The sequence below is a fragment of the Rhipicephalus sanguineus genome, chromosome 4, assembly GCF_013339695.2.
Source record: "Rhipicephalus sanguineus isolate Rsan-2018 chromosome 4, BIME_Rsan_1.4, whole genome shotgun sequence".
Taxonomy (NCBI): domain Eukaryota; kingdom Metazoa; phylum Arthropoda; class Arachnida; order Ixodida; family Ixodidae; genus Rhipicephalus; species Rhipicephalus sanguineus.
This window is the reverse complement of record NC_051179.1, coordinates 50393404-50413846: the sequence shown is the minus strand read 5'-3', so window position 1 is coordinate 50413846 and position 20443 is coordinate 50393404. Positions and strand designations below refer to the sequence as shown.

At 46.5% G+C, this 20443-nt stretch overlaps 1 protein-coding gene and 1 long non-coding RNA gene across 2 annotated transcripts in view; both read right to left on the bottom strand.

Moving 5' to 3' along the window:
• The window catches only part of LOC119389950 (transducin beta-like protein 2), a 285922-nt gene that overhangs the window by 237422 nt on the left and 28057 nt on the right, over positions 1–20443 (bottom strand). The window lies entirely within an intron of this gene.
• On the bottom strand, positions 18614–20046 carry LOC119389951 (uncharacterized). Its single transcript, XR_005183193.1, has 2 exons — positions 19957–20046; positions 18614–19117 (listed from the first exon to the last, which is right to left on the bottom strand). It is a non-coding gene; the product is annotated as an uncharacterized LOC119389951 (long non-coding RNA).

Genomic DNA, 20443 nt, shown 5'->3' with positions numbered 1-20443 from the left:
TCAGCACTGGAAAGGACGTGAAAACCACTTTTGCAGATAAGTTTTTTTATCCAGGGGAACACAAATTGAGACATTAATTATCGCTGTCAGCCACTCAATTAACTAAGATTCAATGATGAACTTTTTATTGAGTGCAGCAAGCGGTCATGTTTGTATGGAAAATTGGAAGGAGTCGCGTTTCTACACACTTCCTCTTGGAAAAATTCTAGCATGTCTGTGCCCCGAGATATGCCGCCGCAAAGTTGAATTGCGGCTTGCATGATTACGCATGCAAGACGGTGAGGATCGGCGCAATGTTCCTCCCTGATGTGACGAGCAGTCATTGTTTGCTATCGCCAGCCGGTAGTAAAAGGGTAACCGTAATCATCTTTGCCTATGCCTTCGGCACGTTGTCAGATTAAACGCCGCATGCAACTGCCGCTGCACATCGGGGAGGAGCTTTGCACCAGTGCTCACTGTCTTGCACGCGTAATCATTCAAACCGCAATATAACTTTGCAGCGGGATATCTCGGGACACAGACATGCTAGAAGAATTATTCCAAGTGGAACCGTGTAGAAACGCGACTGCCTCCAACTTTTCAATACAAACATGACCACTTGTTGCACTCATTAAAAAGTTCATCATTGAATCTTAGTTAATTGGGCGGCTGACAGCGATAATTATTGTCTCGCTTTGTGTCCCCCTGGATAAAAGAAAACTTATCTGCATGCAAAGGTGCTTGTCACCTCTTTCCCAGTGCTGAATTTTAAGAAAACCATCAAGCTTAATTTTGAACACACCCTATATACCGGGGCCCAGCTATCTTTAGCCAAGGGTTAAAAAATACAATATTAGAGGCAGGAGAGTGAAATAAGTTGCAGATTGCTGACAGTCACCTTCCGCACTGTACACATTTTTTTTGTTTTGTAATTAATTAATTTGTTAATTAGTATTATTTCACTAAACTGCTAAATATTGATATTAGGCAAAAAATGTGACTTGCAAAGTTCGAGAGCGTCTTCAGAAACCCCCATTGCATTTTTTTGCGATAAAGAAAGTCTTGCGTATGCCATTTTTTCCAAGCTGCAAGGAAAGACCGCGAAATACAAAAAGAACCACGTGACTAGCGCATTCGCGCGGCAGCGAACGCGCTGCTCTCAGCCGTGGTTTGAGCGAACGAAATCAGCTGCGGCCGCGACTCGCCAGCTCCGTTGCAGCGGTAGGCCGATAAGTTAACGGTGGCTTCTTGGCCAGCGCTTGCTACAACTTGCACCATCACGCGCGCCAACTGGCTTACGCGATGGTTTCTTGGCCCGCGCACTTGGTGGCACGTCGAACAACTCCAGGTATTCTGACCAAGTCCATTACGTGGACTGTCCATATCAGCGTGCGCCGATTGCACTGACCTCAAGAGCAGCCAATGACGATTGGCGCCGGTCCATCAGCTCTACAACTCTAACCAATCAGCGTACGCTGAAATGGACGGTCCACATGGTAGACCCATGCATTTCGCTGATTGCGCCATTAAAGGAAGGGGAAGAAGTTGGTTTGAGCTAGTTTCCTTAAAGATAAACATAATGACGCCACGCAAGGTACAGGGGAAGTTATTTGTAGGTCCAGTTGAAGTATGTATACAAGGCACGGAAAAAGGGAAACGAAAGTAGACGAAAAACAAAACAGCTCGGACCGTTTTCCGACCAACTTCACTACACTTCTTTCGTATCAGTTCTTTTCAACGTCAGGTCAATCTCGACCACCTGAGTTTTCTTAACGACCGTGCACCTAAACTTATGTAAGTACACTAGCGTTCTTGCGTTTGGCCCCCGTAGAAATGTGGCCTCCATGACCGGGGAATCGAACTCGCAGCCTATATATATATATCATCGCAACCGTGGAAGAGGTTAATGACGACTTTGTCTTCAAAGAAAAATTCCCAGGGTCCCCTATGCATCCGCCTAAGACGACACGAAGGCGAAAGCCATCCGGTTTGTTTGTTTGTTTGTTTGTTCGTTTGTTTGTTTGTTTGTTTGTTTGTTTGTTTGTTTGTTTGTTTGTTTGTTTGTATCCTCAAGACTACGGCACATACCCACTCTGAGGGATTAGCCAAGACTTCGCATCGTAACATTTCGATCACAACTTCAAGAGTGCTTATTAATAAAAAATGTAAAAAATAAACTAGAAAAAAAAATGAAATTCTGCAATTTCGAGCAGACGGTGCGGTCATTATCATCTTCTTTGTCTTCTTCTTCTTCGGTGATGATTATGATGGCCACACCGGATGGCCTTTGCCTTCGAGTATTCTCAGAGGAACCACCAGGACATCAGAACAATCAACATGATGACGATGACGATGATATTTGGTGTCATTCGTGTCTACGACGACGAGGACTACGCCGAAGGTCAGTTTTCCCGTCTGATGAGGCATACAAAGCTTTCGCCTCTAGAAAAAAAAAGAATAAATAACAGGAGCGCTTCACGTCGTTACTGCGCTGAAACGCCATAGTTAAGTGATGGCATCCTTCTTTCTACGCCCTTGTTATTGACGCACCGAGTGGTGCGAGAGAGCAAAGAACGCCAAGCGAAGCTTTCGAGCTTCAAAAAGATCACTTGCGCGTCACAGACCGGGGAGGAGAAGGTTTCACAGAACCGCCAGTGCGTGCGGAAACGAGCGTATGCTGTCAGGCTCGAAAAGTGAGACGTGGTTTATTCGGAAACAAAATGGCACGGCGTTCCTCAACCGTTGCGGGATGACGGCTCAGAGCCTTAGGGAAAGGGGAAGTGGGGATAATAGATCAGAAGGGAGAGGAGAGGCTGATGATGAATTCCGTTCCGGTAAGCTCAGGCACAGACAGCAAGGAGCAGTACAGACTCTAGTTGACAGGCGACGAGTCTAACGAACCTCTGGCCTCTAGAGAAATTTAATCGATGAGATGCTCCGCTGTGCTGCGCAAACCTGAGTGCCTGCGTGCCTGCGTGCGTGCGTGGCGTATGCGTCACTTCATCTACGCACGTCATCGCATTTAAGCGATGCAAAGTAGCATGCCCAGGCAACAAACAGCCTCTCCGTATACCGGTAAATGTCTCCAAGTGCTTCCCAGCAAGTTAAAGAAAAACGTCTGATCAGTTCTTCTTAATAGAATTTCTCCACATCGCGGCATCGAAGAAACGATATATTTACGACTGGTGGCCGCGGGACAATGTTCATAATAACACCTGGTACTTTACGTCCTAAAACCACGATATGATTACGAGGCACGCACTATACAGTGGAAGGCTCTGGAAATTTCGTCCGCTTGGGGTTCTTTAACGCAACATAAATTTAAATACGCGGAACTCTAGCATTTCGCCTCCATCGAAATGAGAGAGAGAACCCACAATTCACGAGGCATGGGTTCGACACCCGCGAGCTGCAAACTTGCCTATTCGTAAATTTTCACCTCTCTTCGGGGTATATCATTCGTACAGTTCAATTTTTAAAATGATAACGTAACGGGCATTTTTTTTACATATGCTTTCACAAGCTTAGCCCTATACTTTCTCTTTTGCCAGCACGGTACTATTTATAACAAACACGAAAACGGTAGCGAATTTCACAGTCTTGATGTGTAAAGCATCGATGCAGAGGCGTAGTAGAGCGCGTGTATTATTTCATTACGCTGTTATAACAGGAGAAAGCAACATTCGCCGACATCCAAACAGTACAGATATAGTACGGGCAACATATGTCAATATATGTGGTGTTTTTTTTCTCTCTCTAAAAGGGCCAAATCCAGAAACCGAGACTGGGATGAATTTCACAGAAACATAAAGCACGCCTAGGTATCTTTCACTTCTAAACATTTGTAATCAAAATGGGGCGATTCTTGGTTGTATCCTGAACTTTAAAAAGCAGTTGCCAATAACAAATGAGCCCTATCCTGCACCTGTTTGCATCAAACTGAGTCGGATCCATTAAAACAGCAGTGCATCAGCAATCGTGACCAAAATAACCAGCCGCATCCGATCTCTTTCATTTGTGTCCTAGTTGCTTTCGTTCCACAATTACTTTTCTTGGGCGAGTTCGTACTAACTGAAGGGCATGATGTTGTAGGGCATAACTCAAATATAAAGATTAACGAATAGCTCGCATGTTTTAATTCACATTACTGGAGGTCTTTCATCCCCCAAACTTTAAGATCCGGAAATAAACTTGTTCCCTTACGCTTACGTAAAAAAGCTTCCGAAATCCTGGTTTACTTTATCAAAATAAAATGCTACTGACGTCCTCGTCGCATATCGAAACGTAAGAGCCTTTCACGACCTTAGTGCAATACACGGAAAAAGAAGAAAGGGCATATTGCAGGGATCTATGTATCCGCTCGCGTTAAAGTCGGACCCGGTATGGACTGCGCAAAAAGAAACTAAATAAATAAAGAGACGTCGCAGACGACGGAACATCCTTTGGCGTATGATAAGCAAGCCTCAATGTCCCCGGATTTCTTCGCGGCCAATGCGACAATGCTTGACGAGACTTTCTTCGTCTGTCGCAATAACTGCGAAGTCTGCGTCGACAAAAGTTTACACGGTGGACGCGGAAGTTAGAGTGGGCCAAAATAGAGTAGTTACCCGAGGGCCTTGACACGAGCAGCCCGATAGCAACGCTTCTGTTTGTGTAACGAGGTACGATGCCGTTGTTCACCATAATTTACTGACTCATTAACAAAGAAGATACTCGGCGGCGGCACGCGTCCGTGCCGCCGCCTAGTATCGCTACACCCATCAATAAGGCATCGGCGGTGGCGAGGGGGAGATGTGCGAGGGGCGCCGAAAGTTGTTGTTCTAGGCGTATTTTGTCTACGGACGCGTTCCTCCAGAACCTAGCCGTATAAAGCTTAGTTGTATAAAAGTGTGCGGCCGGATAGCGAGCTGAGAGAACGCAGATGCCGTGTTCACTGGCATACTACCAGCATTGTGTAACGTTGGCTGACCGTTAGCCGTATTATGGCTCATGTTCGCTAATATCGGCTTTCCGTTGTCATGAAAGCCATGATGTAATTACAGTAAAGTGATCCTCGTAGAGCTTTTCTTTAAAATAATCACAGAAAGCCAGCTTACCAATAAAAAAAAAGAGGAAAAGGAAAGAACGCGTGCGTCCCTCTTTGCAGATCTCACGTACTAACTAAAAAAAAAAAGCTACCGATGTGCATGCAAATTTTGGATGTCGAAAAAAAACTACAGGTGGTCGAAAATACTTGTCCGGTATTTCAAAACCCTTGTTGACGTACCATGAAAACGATAGTATAAGTTCGAACATTGGTACACAGCTTCTGTTCTGACCATCTCATTTGTACGTACAGCAATCAATACGTTCGCCAAGTAACGAAACTACAATAAAAGCAAATAAAAAAAGTGCCCATTGAGGTGCTTATGCAGGAGTAAATTTTTTTCGGGAAAACTATTGCTGACAATCAAGGAGGTTAAATAATAAAATGCTGGAGTGGAAATTCCGCCCCGAAAGTGAAGCCAGACCTCCGCCATGTTACCATAGGCACGATAGAACGTTAGCTTACAGCGAAGAAAAGGTAGCGATTATCGTCACACGCAATATGAGTGTGAAACGGGCAATTGTTTTGGACACTGCTCAATGTACCTCCCTGTGTTACTGGTTAATGAAACCTCAAAGTCTAGGCAAATTTTATTCGAGATCACGTTAGCAATACCAGAGTCCTTCAATAATGAAGGACCCTGGCGATACCCAACCGGATAAAATACTTCCGTAGGTAACAGCGCTTTTTTTTTATTTTATATAATTAACCTATTTATACTGACAGAACAGGAACACCTTACTTCTAACTGGGCATCACTGGAAAAGGCTATGTTTTTGATGGTAAATCATGAGCAAACGCTGGCTTCACACTAGCTTGTTGCCAGAGCTTCCACTCCAGCAGTTTTTAAAACCTCCTCGCTAACGACCGCGGCAGCCCGACCGAGCAATTCGTCCGCTGACGCACGAATGTAAATATGCGAAGCAAAGCTCGCGTTGACGCACGCGCTCGTGCGCTAAACAGCGGAAGCCTTTAAAATGCCCCTCAACGTGAAAAATAAAACAATGTTCCGCGGACAATAACCACAAAACGAGAGCGAGATATCGATATATCATTAGCGTCACCCGTTTTGAAATACCAAACGCAAGCGCCCAGAACGCGTGCACGATCAATCACGCCTATATATAGATCGTTGCACTTCAAATAGACTGCGGTATTACGAAGACAACGAGGTTTTCGCTACATATAGACGATTTTACGTAAGAAATATGGACACCGCCACCTTTGGCGGCTAAACGAATGCTTTCTTATTTTTGTGTATCGCGACGCGGATTAATAACATCATGAAACGTGGAAGGCACTAACCCAACCATTTTCAAGCGCATGCGTGTATCGTAGCACAGTTCGTTTAGTTGTTAAAGATACCAAAAGTCACAGTTCCGCCTCAAGGACGAAGCAATGAATGCGATAGCATGAAACTGGAATGTCACAGGAAGAATGGCAAACAGCTAGAAACTTGCTGCAAGCTGGTCAAGCACATCCCACGTACCGTGGGAATCGATGTTATGCGAAGCATGCGCGGGATGGTGACAGGCGTTTTTTTTTTTTTTTCAGATCGAGTGAAACGTTACGGAATGACGCTAGAGAAATATAGAAGTGGTGTACACACACTCATATGATGAAGAGCCGCATATCTATTATATAACCACTTGTTTACAGATGCGTAACGATGGTAACAGCAACATGGGTGTTACCAACACCAGACGCGGGAAGCTGGCATGTAGTGCTTATATTCTTCAATACTGTATAGCGCGGATCCGAACAGGACAAAGAACGAACACAGATGCACAGGGCAGGCGTTACTCGCAACTAAGCTTCATTCAGGAAAGCTTCCATAGATATATACACAGCCGAGTGGCACGCGCAGGCGCACTGCACGTACGTTACTGTCGCAGTTGCAGTTGTTATCCTTATACTTGTCCGTTATGACGGAGAACGCACGCACGTTTCACCAACCCGTGTGTATGTTAAGGAGGGTTTGTTGACAGTTCTTGAACAAGGTCATCATCACCGTGATCAGCGAGCACCAGCAGCTCGACCGGACTTGTTATCGGATTCGTTCGTAATCGCGGCAATGAGGAGTCTAAGTGTAGTGAAGTGCCAGGTATGCCAGGAAGTGCCACGGACCACGTGGACGAGCGGACTGTAGCTGAGCGTCTTCCAAAGGTGTTATGTCTTCATTTTCCCCACTCTCTTTGCGTCCGCCGCAGTGGTGTAGCGGTTAAGGTGCTCGGCTGCTGACCCGAAGGTCGCGGGTTCGGTCCCGGCCGCGCAGGTCGCACTTCGATGGAGGCAAAATGCTAGATGCCCGTGTTCTGTGCGATCTCAGTACACTTTAAAGAATACCCGATGGTCAGAATTTCCAGAGCCCTTAGCTACGGCGTCTCTCATATCATATCGTGGTTTCCGGACATAAAACCCCAACAATTATTATTATCACATTCCTTGCGTGTCAATGTGTGTTCACGGTTACGGTGTTGGTTGAGACTCTGTATCACCTGTGGCAGATACCCGCATGAAATTAACACTGGTTTACGAGTATGTGCCACACGTGACTGAGAGAAAGGGTTTTATGACGTACGTGACAGGTATTTTGCGTTATTCATGTCATGACCAGTGAATCGTGTTCGTCATACACTGATCCCCTGCTATGCCAATTTTGGTATTTTACAAGGTATTGAGACGACCAGGAGAGCGCCCAGACGTAGGCAGCTAGATGGACGGACGGACGGACGGACGGACGGACGGACGGACGGACGGACGGACGGACGGACGGACGGACAGACAGACAGACAGACAGACAGACAGACAGACAGACAGACAGACAGACAGACAGACAGACAGACAGACAGACAGACAGACAGACAGACAGACAGACAGACAGACAGACAGACAGACAGACAGACAGACAGACAGACAGACAGACAGACAGACAGACAGACAGACAGACAGACAGACAGACAGACAGACAGACAGACAGACAGACAGACAGACAGACAGACAGACAGACAGACAGACAGACAGACAGACAGACAGACAGACAGACAGACAGACAGACAGACAGACAGACAGACAGACAGACAGACAGACAGACAGACAGACAGACAGACAGACAGACAGACAGACAGACAGACAGACAGACAGACAGACAGACAGACAGACAGACAGACAGACAGACAGACAGACAGACAGACAGACAGACAGACAGACAGACAGACAGACAGACAGACAGACAGACAGACAGACAGACAGACAGACAGACAGACAGACAGACAGACAGACAGACAGACAGACAGACAGACAGACAGACAGATAGATAGATAGATAGATAGATAGATAGATAGATAGATAGATAGATAGATAGACAGACAGACAGACAGACAGACAGACAGACAGACAGACAGACAGACAGATAGACAGATAGATAGATAGATAGATAGATAGATAGATAGATAGATAGATAGATAGATAGATAGATAGATAGATAGATAGATAGATAGATAGATAGAAACAGCCAAAGTGCCTGAGGTTGGCTAAGGAATGCTTCGCATTTAAAACGCGGGAAAAGAAAACACACAAGGCGAGTGTGAACTAACAACTGTCACAGCTCGACACTTGCAGCGCGCTGTTCAAACACAAAGAAGAAGGCACAAAAGAACGCACAGGTACACATAGGACGAGCGCGAACTGTTACAGTTGTTATTTCAACTAACCCCTACTTTGGATCTTCTATAGCTAACAGATCACTCCTTTCGCAAACGCGGCCACTGCAGCGAGCAAAGTGACCTTCTTGTGATCTATAGATTCAACGCAAACTTTGCGGTGAAAGCACAAGACGTACAAAACTCCCCTTCAAGAGATAATCGCTCGAGCGCGGTCGACCACGCCCTACGTCAAAGTACAAGTCGAAGGCGCACATCCCAACTCAGGCGAAACACTAAATATTACAGCGCAAACGCACTTCTTTACCCTTGTTACTTGTTTAATTATTCGTCCCTGCACCCATCTGAATATAATTTCATGTCTTCCCGCTACACTATCATCTTTGTTATACGTTTTCGTTTAGAGCTATTGTTGTGTGCGCTTGTGCAGTAAGTTTGCCTTGGGCTTATGTATGCACTGGCGTATGAAAGAATAAAGCAGTCAGCGCTTGATTCGTACATTTCTTTTCTTCGTGGGTGTCTTGTGCGTACGCGCTGTAATTTTAACCTCAGGATTCTGGTCGCCGTGTAACATATATACTGTGATTTCGGTAAAGCCGTCTCGTTTCTTCCCTCGTGTGGCATATACATGTATACGAGCCAATGCGTTCCCACTAGCTCGCGCCACCACAAGCCACGGGGCGCACATTTTTTTTTCCGTGGCCGACTAGCCACGAGTGGCGTGGCTATAGTGAAATACAGGCGTGGCGCTACAACCCGAAAATGGATAACTAACGTGGGTCGCAGCGATACGACGCAAACGCAGCGCGGGCAACGATGCAGCATGGCCCGCGTCTCGCATAATTTTAATTTCGCCACGTGTGGCGTCCCGTGCGTTTCACCCATCGCCGCGTGCGTTTCTTTTTTTTTCTTTTTTTTTCTGGGGTTTAACGTCCCAAAACCACGATATGATTATGAGAGACGCCGTAGTGGAGGGCTCCGGAAATTTCGACCACCTGGGGTTCTTTGACGTGCACCTAAATCTAAGTACACGGGCCTCAAACATTTTCGCCTCCATCGAAAATGGCCGCGTGCGTTTCTATTCTGCCGTTAGTATCCTGGCGAACGAATGAGACATGGCGTAATTGTCTAAGGCAGCGAGCTGCGGAGCGAGGGGTCGCAGGTTCGAAACCCCGGTCGAGCGCTTCGGAATCTTTTTCTTTTGAATTATTTTTATCTGAGGCTTTTTATATATACACACATATACATACATATCCGGGACATGACAGCGACGGCGAAAATCCGCCGACAGTGTCCATATAATTGCTATCGCAATAAAACGACGAGGTTAACAGCCCAATATGGCGGCACCAAAACTTATCTGTAAAATAGTCCATAACGGACGACCGAAAACCAGAAGGATGCTTCAGCTTCGCCTTCCAGAGTAGAACGCGATAGCGTAATAGGGCCCCGTGCGCATCGCATTCAATCGTGCCGCAAGAAAAGGAACGTTTGTGAACGTAAGATTGGCTCGTTGGTTGTTTTTGGTTCCTAGAAGAATGGCTCAACCCACCACGGGAGACCGGCCATGAATCGTGCGGCAGTAGAATTTGTGAAACATCGGCCGTTTCAAACTATCCTATAGAACGCCCACTGAAAATATAGTTGCGAAGTGCCCACTACGCCATAATTCTTTCTTTTGCGAATTGGCGAAGTACCCACTACCCGGCCGTAAGGCGGCACGCGCAGCTGCGCACTTTGTAATGGGTGGGCAGCTTTAAACCACCCACTCATTGCACAATTCACGTGTTTTGAGGCCTGACGAGATTCTACGATTCTACCACGCAATACTATACATGCGTCGAGACTCCTCCTACTACATTACATTATTATAGCGGTTTTTTTTTAAGAAGCAGTTTCAAGCACTGCCGTGGCTCCGTGGTAGAACAGCTGCTTGCCACGCAGAAGGCCTGGGTTCGATTCGCACTCCGACCGAAGACTTTTATTTATTTATTTATTTATTTATTTATTTATTTATTTATTTATTTATTTATTTATTTATTTATTTGCATATATCTCGAAGCTTCGCTCACGGACAACACTGATTTTTCGCTCACAACCAACGACGACGACGCCGCGGACACCGTGACTTCTGCGAAATGAGCTCTTTAACCATATCGCGTTAAGACAAACGCTCGCAAGGGCAGCATGTGCGCACGCGCTGCCGCGTTTGACGCATGCGCAGATGGCACTCCGCGGTATAAAGGTCGAATCGGGAAGCACTGTAAATGCGTTCATGTTCAGTGCACGTGAGTACCAACTCCCTAACTTCCATAAATGCGCAGGCGCCCATAGACGCAAGCTAGAGCTGTTAAGAAGCCCTGTAGAGACGGCAAGGCGGTGAAACTGAGCCCGGGGATCAAGATGTTGACGTCATGTCTTCTTCGCCCGTTTAAGCGATTGGGAAGAAACAATATGCAGAATTTTTTTGCGCACGTGTACAGAATATTGTCGATGGAAAATTTGTTGCGGCTTTAGGCGCACAAATATGGCGACTGCGACGTCCGGACGCACTGTACACAGAAACTATGCGATTTACCATTGCATAGAGTTTCATAATCGTACGCTAGAGCGAAATCTGGCTCTAGTTTCTAACGGGAGCTGCAACGCATGGTGCTTCAGCCAGAATGGGAATGGCGGGTAATACGCGGATTTGCCGAAGCTTCATTCTTTCGACTCCGTGTGGCGTTTTAAATATTTAAAACGGGTAATTATTGAAAAAGTTCAGCAGTCGCCATCTTGACCCTTTTAGGCTCACCAATCCAAATAAGCTCACGAGATTCACAACGAACGATTCTTTTATCCGAAACAAAACTCAAAACACAACAATAAACAAAGCCACAAGTGTGTTCGAAGCCGCAAGCACGAAGACTAGGCAAATCCATGTATACTATCCACCATTTCCATATTGGCTGAACGATCGCAGCGCCATTGTTCCCTCTAGTAAATATTGTAGGCATCTCTATCAATGCAACCAATTGTGGAGCGATGGAAAGCTTAAATATACAAGCACGAATCCTCGAAACAAAAGTTAAAGAACGGAGACAGTAAACGGGATGCGCGAACGATGGAAAACGTGGAAGATCACGTGACGCTTACAGATGCGGCAAAAGAGAGAAAGAGATTCGCAAGGGGATGAAAAAATCGACCTGATTATACAAGTGGCATCGCGCTGCTGCACGAAACCCGAACTGCGCTTCCTGGGTGTACGGATACGTACGGAAGCAAAGAGTTACAAGAGGATAAGGCATGTGCCATGCTGCAACAAAGTCCGGAAACTATATGTACACTCTCAGCACATACGATGCCGGGATATTCACCCGGGAAGACCCTCCGTAGCGAACAAGACAAGTAAAAAAAATGAAAACAAGACTTCCCCGCCACCTTCGAAAGCTTTCTACACCTAACGTGGTTTTGTATTGCCTCCGGAATCGGAGGCACCGCAAGCTTTCTACACCTCACCTGATTTTGCACTGCCTCCGTGATCAGCCCACCATTTACCAAGCGACGACATGATGTGATGACTTCATCACGTCACGTCATGTGACTACACAGTGAGGTCATTATAACGTCCCGACATCGGTGCTGTACGACGTGAAGATGAGGTTATATTGTGACGTCACCACGTGATAATGATTTTTTTTTCTTGCATCACTCGTGTTGACGCCGACGCCAAAAGCCAATTTTCGCGTTTGATGAGGCATCGAAGGCTTTCGCGTTAATAAAAATCCGTTTCTTCCAAGCTCCGTGGTCACCAACGCCTCAGTTCGTCGAAATCACTCGATCGTTCCTCCACTCGCTTGTACGGTCGAGCCCGCCAACTCGCAAGCGAGTCGGCCCGGACCATTCAACAGGCAGCGATTTACACCGAGAGTGTGTGACGTCGCCACAGCGGCGCCCCCTTCCGAGTGCCGACGACGCACGACGTCGCAAGCGGTGAGCAAACCCGTCGCCGTCGCCAACAGGGCAGGCCGGAAGCCGTCCGGCCGTTTCACGCGCATTGCCTCCCAGTCTTCCAGGAGAGCGCCGCCGACTCACCACCGAACACGCCTCCCCTTTATATCGGCTCGCTACAACTTGCCTACGCCGAGAGCATGCCCCTCCGCCGCGTGTGACGCATCGATACGGGCGTATGCACACGTGGGCCGGCGCACGCTACAACACCACGCGGCGGGTGTGGGACGGAAGGAAGCGCGTTCCGGTATATTTCGCCCTTTCTCTCCAGCCAGCTGACTTCTCGTCGACCACCCTTCGCCGCTCGGTGTTGCGTGCCAATGTCTCGCTGTACAAGATGACAGTATATACGTCGATTGCGTCATTATACCGAAACACGTCAGTTCCTCATAGGATCACTAAGGCTAAGCAGCGGTCGGGTTCCGTCAGTGACTACGCCTGAAATGACAGGTCACCTCAGATTAATGCGCCTTGGCTAAATAAAACACGTTGGCGGACCAGTTCGTTACAATGCGTGATAGACTTCACGTCCCCGTGACGTCGCGCTTACTCATTGAGTGTCTCGATTTATGCGTACCACCGGTGTAAACTAAAGCACAAAGAAGTGTCAGGACACGTGTCCGCAGTGTGTACGAGAGAGAGAGAGAAACAAGTGACTGACGACAGAAAGAACCGTGTCAATCGTCCGGAGGGCTACTCTACACTGAAGGATGACGTAAGGGCAGTTAGTAAACACGGGAAAACGTCAAACTGCGCGATTTGGTAGGTTGACGTATAACTCGACAACAAGGAGCGCGAAACTGACGAAGAACACGTCACGTTCCTTTGCCTGTTTCGTTTGATTGTGAATATGCTGGCACGTTTCTTACACGTATAATAATAGATGACTACTGTTATAGCACGCAGCTCTTTTAAGTAGTTTGGAACTTTAATTAAATACGAGAGTGTAAGCGCAAGCCTGGCGCATCGTTCTGTGTTTACACGAACTCGATGCGTTACACAGCGGCCACTAGTCGACACGCTATGGAGTGTCGCGTCGACGCCACAGTGTTCTCTCGTTCTCGCGTCAGTTCCGTTCGGACACGGGAACATGAGAAAACCTAAGAACCTTGCAGTGCTTTACGTACATGGTGCTGGTTCCTTTCCAGATATTTCGCGAAATAAATCTAGAGGATAAAATCACGAAGTTCATATGACAGGGTAGGCAAAATTGACAGAGAAATGAAACAGAAAAGAAAAAAACATTTTACAAAGCGAACGAAATGAAGTTCATTCAACCGGCTTCCAACAACAATGCGCCTTTAAAAACAGCAAATTTTCTAAACACGTTTTGCAGCGAGCACGCGGACCCCGCCGTTGTTTCTATACGCCTCGTCATTCTATCGAGAAAACACGGCGTTTACGACATCCAGGCGTTGAGTTATAACAGTGTTTTAGTAGTGCCGGATTACCGTACCGTCGTGGTCAGCCCTTTGGCTACGTGCCGACCACGACGGTGGAGGGATCCGGAAATTTCGACCATCTGGTGTACTGACCATGCACTGACATTTCGACCATGCACTGACATCGCACAGTACATGGGCCTGTATAGCATCGCGACCGCTGTGGCCGGGATCGAACCCGCGACTTTCGGGTCGGCAGCCGAGCACCGTAACCACTACATACCACACCGCGGCAGACAACGTAGCCTTTTTTTTTTTAAACATTTGAGCCACGCGGGTTGCTCACTACGTACAGTAATGTGATGGGATGATCAACGAAGCTATAAAGGTCTTGCAGACTGAAAAAAAAGAAAAATAAAAAAAAGCTGCGCGCTGACTCGGTGCGGCGTTTCCGTACACAGTACGGGAAACCATGCGGAACGCCGTACTTCATGACTCTATAAATTTCATGCTGGAATAGGCTCACAGAACGGTACAGAAGGGCTTCTTTTTTGCGTTTCTCTCTCTCTCTTTCTCTTTGATTTCTCTCCCCTCTAAATGCAGCTGCAGCCGCGGTCGGGAACGACGTTGAACTGCTCGCCGTAGTTCAAGTCTACCACGCCACGGCGGGTGACTCACTGGGGTGTTAGGATTAGCCTTGTATAGCATTCTATTAATAGTAAAACGTTCTAGAGAACGAAACACAGACACCGCAGTTCAGTTCAGACTTCAAGGAGATCAATCCACGTGTTTGTAAACATTCCTGGGAGCATCCATGGCTGTTCGGATGGGTCGGTCACTGTTTAAGAATGCAAGATGCGTGTTATAATAATAATAATCATTGTTGGGGTTTTACGTCCCAAAACCACGATTTGATTGTGAAAGACGCCGTAGTGGAGAGCTCCGGACATTTCGACCCCCTGGGGTTCTTTAACCCTTTACTGCCGGTTGTCGCGAATTCGCGACATACCGAAAGACGCCGATTAAGTAACACACGAAACGCGTTGATGCCTTCAACGGTGGCTGTCACGTATTTGCGGCGAACGTAGCTTTCAGCACGAGACATCTAGCGCCATTGCATGTAAGGTATTGCAAGCTGGAACCCAGTGTTGTGTATCAGACGCCGGAGAACGCGAAGCACGTGCAACAACTCAAACTACTTCGTTGTTTTCTGCGCGAGAACGTAAGTTCCATCTCGTATAAAATTTTTTCGATGTGTCCGCATACAAGAGGTTGCACACGACATGTCACGTTGTTTTGAAGTACGTTATTTCCTGCGCAATCCTCGCTTCTGTGGTATGTCGCGAATTCGCGACATCCGGCATTTGAGTCATTCAGTGATGACTGCCGGTATGACATGTTCATGATGGACTTCCGCTCATTTTATGGAAAAAAAAAAGGCTTCGCATGCGCTTGCCACCTGAAGATAAAAGTGACGACAGCTGTCTCAATGACAGCGAAGACGGCGATGTCGATCCTCATGCACAAGCACGAGTGTCTTCATCGAGCAGTGAGGATGAAGACGAAGATGTGGTAGACCAGCCAAGATAGTGCCTGTCTAAAACATGCAGTGCGGTGGAAAAAAATGACTGTCAAGAACAGCGGGAAGTGCCACACTGGAAAACCGCTCATCCTGAATGTGACACTGTCCGAGCTCCTATTGAATATTTCAAGCAATTTATATGACACCTTCACGTAACACATCGTTCAGCAGAGCAATCTGTTTGCGACGCGGAAAATCTGAACAAAGGGCTGGCTCTGTATCGTGGTGAGCTAGATCTATTTCTCGGTGCCGTCACCTTCATGTCATTCTGTCGGCTCTTAAGAAGTCGGCTATACTGGGCGGCGGAGTCTAGGGCACACAGGGTGGCCGACACGATGTCACGTGATTGGTAGGAGGAAATAAAGTCAAACTTGCATTTAACAACAATGATGACGCCAAGTTACGTCCCCCTGAAGAAATCCACTTCTTTGATGCGGCGATGCCACACTTGCGTTGCAATGAACATATTGAGCTACTATTGGCTTAAGTGCCGGTTGTCGCGAATTCGCGACATACCTAAAAGTATGCATTAACGTTGCATTTTGGATAATGCAAACGCTGATTTAAGTTAAGGTTGCTATCAAAAGCTGAAAAATGAAAAACAATTTTTTTTCTTCGGCGCTTTCATAATTCAGGCATTAAAGGGTTAAGGTGCACCTAAATCTAAGCACTCAGGCCTCCGGCATTATGCCTTCATCGAAATGCGGCCGCCGCGACCCAGAATCGATCCCGCGACCTTCGGTTCGGCAGTCAAGAACCATAACCACTAGACGATCACGGCGGGAAAGACGCGCGGTACAGTTAGTGTACGAATGCAAAGCGTAAGGCGTTGTCCCATCCTTGCTTTGATAATTCTCTTTTAAGGAATCAGCGGTTTCTCTATATTTTAATAAAAAAAATTTAAGCAAACGTGTTCCTGGGTCTCTTCCATCCACTTTATACAACGGCATATGATGGTGGGTACGAATTCAACCTTCTTTTTTTTTTCTTTTTTTAACCCCTGTAGAGGCCTTCCTTCACCAGCTACTGGATTTTCTCGCATACTATCGGCACTAGCAAATGTTGGTTAATTTTGGCTATCCACTGTTACCAACAACTTTGTCTTGACTCACTCTCAATCCGATATCGAGTTCTCTCTCTCCGTGCGTTTTCTTTTCACGATATGCACTTCGCGTCAGAAAGAAGTTGACACAGTAAATCAAAGCAGGAACTCACCCAAGAAGTTCTCTCTGAAATTCTCTCTCTCTCTCGCGCGCGTGCGCGATACGAGGTTTTATGGCGGATATCTCTCGACGAATGGAATTCAGTTAACCCTACCGCACGAGCTTAAACAATGTTTTCCTCTGCCACCTATCTCTCGTTTATATACAAACGCAGCGTGTCACTGTTCTTTCCTGCCTCTTTCGAGTCGCCCCTTATCAGTCACCCAGTCACTCATGGGCTTCTTGGGATCATCCCCGATATTCTCTGTCCGCATCTTCCTTTTGAAAAAAAAAAAAGAAAAGAAGAAGTAAGGATTTCGATTCGCATTGCCTGCGCACGTATGACACACGAAAACGTTCTTCGCAAAGCGCAGCCGAAGCATGCCCCAAACCTTCCTCTACAGAGCCCTTCGCTACAATGTCCGCTACTCCGTTCGTTTCTCATTTAACCGTGCAAGCATACAGAAGCGCGTAATCCGAGCATTCGCATGAGGCCACAGAGTACAGTCGTCCTATAATTATTTCCTCGCCGAACGTTGGCTAAGTTTATTAACCCTTTGAGGCCCTCGTACGCATAGCAGCATTATGTATATATACTTCGCGTGTGCGCATGAATAAACTGAAACTAGACTTGTGAAAGCGCTGCCTTGTAACTCTTCTAAGACCACTATTAAAGCGAAAGCCTCAGATGCCTCATCAAACGCGAAAAGTAACCGTCGGCGGCAGCTTCAATACGAAGTGAGGGGTAAAAAAAAATCATCGTGTGATGACGTCATCGTTATGTCACTATGACGTCGCATGATACGTCATCACATGATATCGTCGCTTAGCCATATGAGGGCAGATCCCGGAGGCACTGCAAGACGATGTGAAGTGCAGAAAGCTCGCAACGCTTCCAATCCCGGAGGCAGCGTAAAACGACGCGGGGATGGGATCAATACAATCGGTTGCGAAGAGAAAGAAGAAGAAAAAGAAGAAGATGGATTTCGCCTTTCAGTCGTCTTTAGTGAATGCATAAGGGACTGCGTGACCTTTACTTGGTAAATTGCGCGAATTTCAAAAAAAAAAAAAACACTTTTGTCGATAGGAGCTACGTATAATCAAAACTGTATACTGCAGTGCATTTTGATCTTTCCAAATAAGGAAACATGATTGGTGTGCTTCGTTCAGGCGTTGTCATGATGCTTGGGACCACGCGCGATGTTCTGATTATTACGACATTCAAATAATACACCTGGACGTGAAACGCATGGAATGCGGGTTTAATGCAGCGGATATTCCGCACAGACGCGGATATTCAAACCATACATGACAATGCAAAATAGCATCGAAGCGGGCGAGTGTCTATCTCATGTTTACAATACTTATAACTATTGTAAACGGTTAAAAGACCGATAAGTAAATTTGCTGATCTCTTAATCGTTTTACAGCCCCCTGACTAATATAAATACCACGGAATTTATAGAGAAATTAGTAGAAGAAACTAGGGATCGTTAAGTTAATTATGTTTAGTGCATGGATATGTCCTGTCTTGTTAGTGATTATAGAGTGTGGTGAGGATCTATGTTTTGTTGTTTTCTTAGTAGATCTTAATGTTAAAACATGCATGACTCAGACCTGTCTGCCAGACCCTGCCACTTAAGCCCAATATGTCTTTGACAGGCCTCTACATTTCATAGATCTGGTGTCTTCCGTCACGTAATAGACTATCACCTGTTAGTTACATATCTTAGTACGTGTTAATGTTCCTTTATTGTACGAAATTTCGAAGCATTCGAGTTTCTTTTTTTTTTTTTAAACGCGAAAGGCAATAACACTGCGCAATACAGGAATATCCAAAAATCACGACGAATGTGTTTTGTTTTCAGCTCCCACAATCACTTCCTGTATCAACAGTAAATAAAATCGTGGCCTTTGATATTCGTTTTCGTTTTTTTTTTTTAAGGAACATGGCGAACGTGACGTGTTTTCGCGTCCCACAATCGCTTCCGGCGCCGGTAGTGGATGAAATTGTGACCTCCGAGATTCGCTTTCGTTTTTTCAAAAAAAAAACGTGGCGAATGTGACGTGTATTCGGATCCCACAATCGCTTCCGGTGCCGGTAGTGAATAAAATCATGGCCTGCGAGATTCGCCTTCGCTTTTCCGGGGCAGCCGCTGCTGAGCGTGACATTTGGACGTCACCTTATATTACGTATAGAAGATGGCCGATTCGCAAGGCGGGAGAGCCGTCTGAAAATACAGAGATAAAGTTTAGACAAATTCATGGACGTACATTTTTAGTATTCCCGTACATGCCGCTTGAACGGCTATGCTTCTTCCAGATCCCATAAACACTCTACCACACTTTCTGGTAATGTGTGTAGAACACTTCGACATGAACACGATTGTCTCATGCATTTACTGAATATCGCACCAGAGGAGCCCCCCCCCCCCCCCCCCCCCGCCCCCGAGCAAAAAAAAGGAAAGCAACGCATCTGTGCTTTACGCAAAGGACAACGTGCCCGACGCAGGAGGTTAAATGCCTCGGTATGCGCAGTAGACTGCGAAAGATACATTCTTCTCCTTTGTTTATCTCGTCCCCACCGGCGTCAATTGCTTGCGTTGAACGATCTCGAAAAAATAAAACAACAGCGACGTCTTCGCTTCGATTGACGCACTCTCTGTCATCCCATTGAACGCGGCTGACTCTAGACACATCTCCCGCTTTGATTTTAAGAAAATAAAAAAATAATAAAAAGAGATGAGCAAAAGGAGTTCGGAGAATACCGAGAAACAATAACAGCGCGAGGATGTCTTTCTTCGCGGCGGCGTTTTGACGCACAAGTTTGAGGCTGACGCTCCCGGGGTCATGGGTCATCTAAACCACATCGCGTGGGTAAATAACTGCGAAATATTTCAATGAGGCAAGGAATACTTTGACGTCTTTACGATCTACGTAGCACATTCGCAAACTTTTCGTTCTCTCTTCCGCGCGATAACACGTTAAGGGACTCCAATGTGCAGTGCGGCTGCATGTGTGCTGCTTGCCACCGAAATAACAGGGACTCAAATATAATAAAAATGCTTACATCCGCGATTCCACCAGCTCCCTGAGCTCGCTGCATGCCCACTGCAATCAGTTTTCAGTTTCGGCGTTGGCAAGAAAAATACATATGTTTTTGATACTCGCAAAAAAGTAAAGAAAAGGGGATCAAGAAGTGCCGCTCTTACATCTATCCGGAAGTGACCCACAACCATATGTCAGCCAGGCCCGCAGCCAGGAATTTTTACCGGAAGGGGGGGGGGGGGGCACTTGCTGAAAACCTTGACTATTTGAGAAAAACACCTAATTTTATTAGTTATTTTTGGTAAAAACACGTACCTCACCAAAATTTCGGGGGGGGGGGGGCTAGCCCCCCCCCCCCCCCCCCCCTTTGGCTACGGGCCTGATGTCAGCATACTCACTCATACTCAATTCAAAAGGAGTGAGTGAGTGAGTGAGTGAGTGAGTGAGTGAGTGAGTGAGTGAGTGAGTGAGTGAGTGAGTGAGTGAGTGAGTGAGTGAGTGAGTGAGTG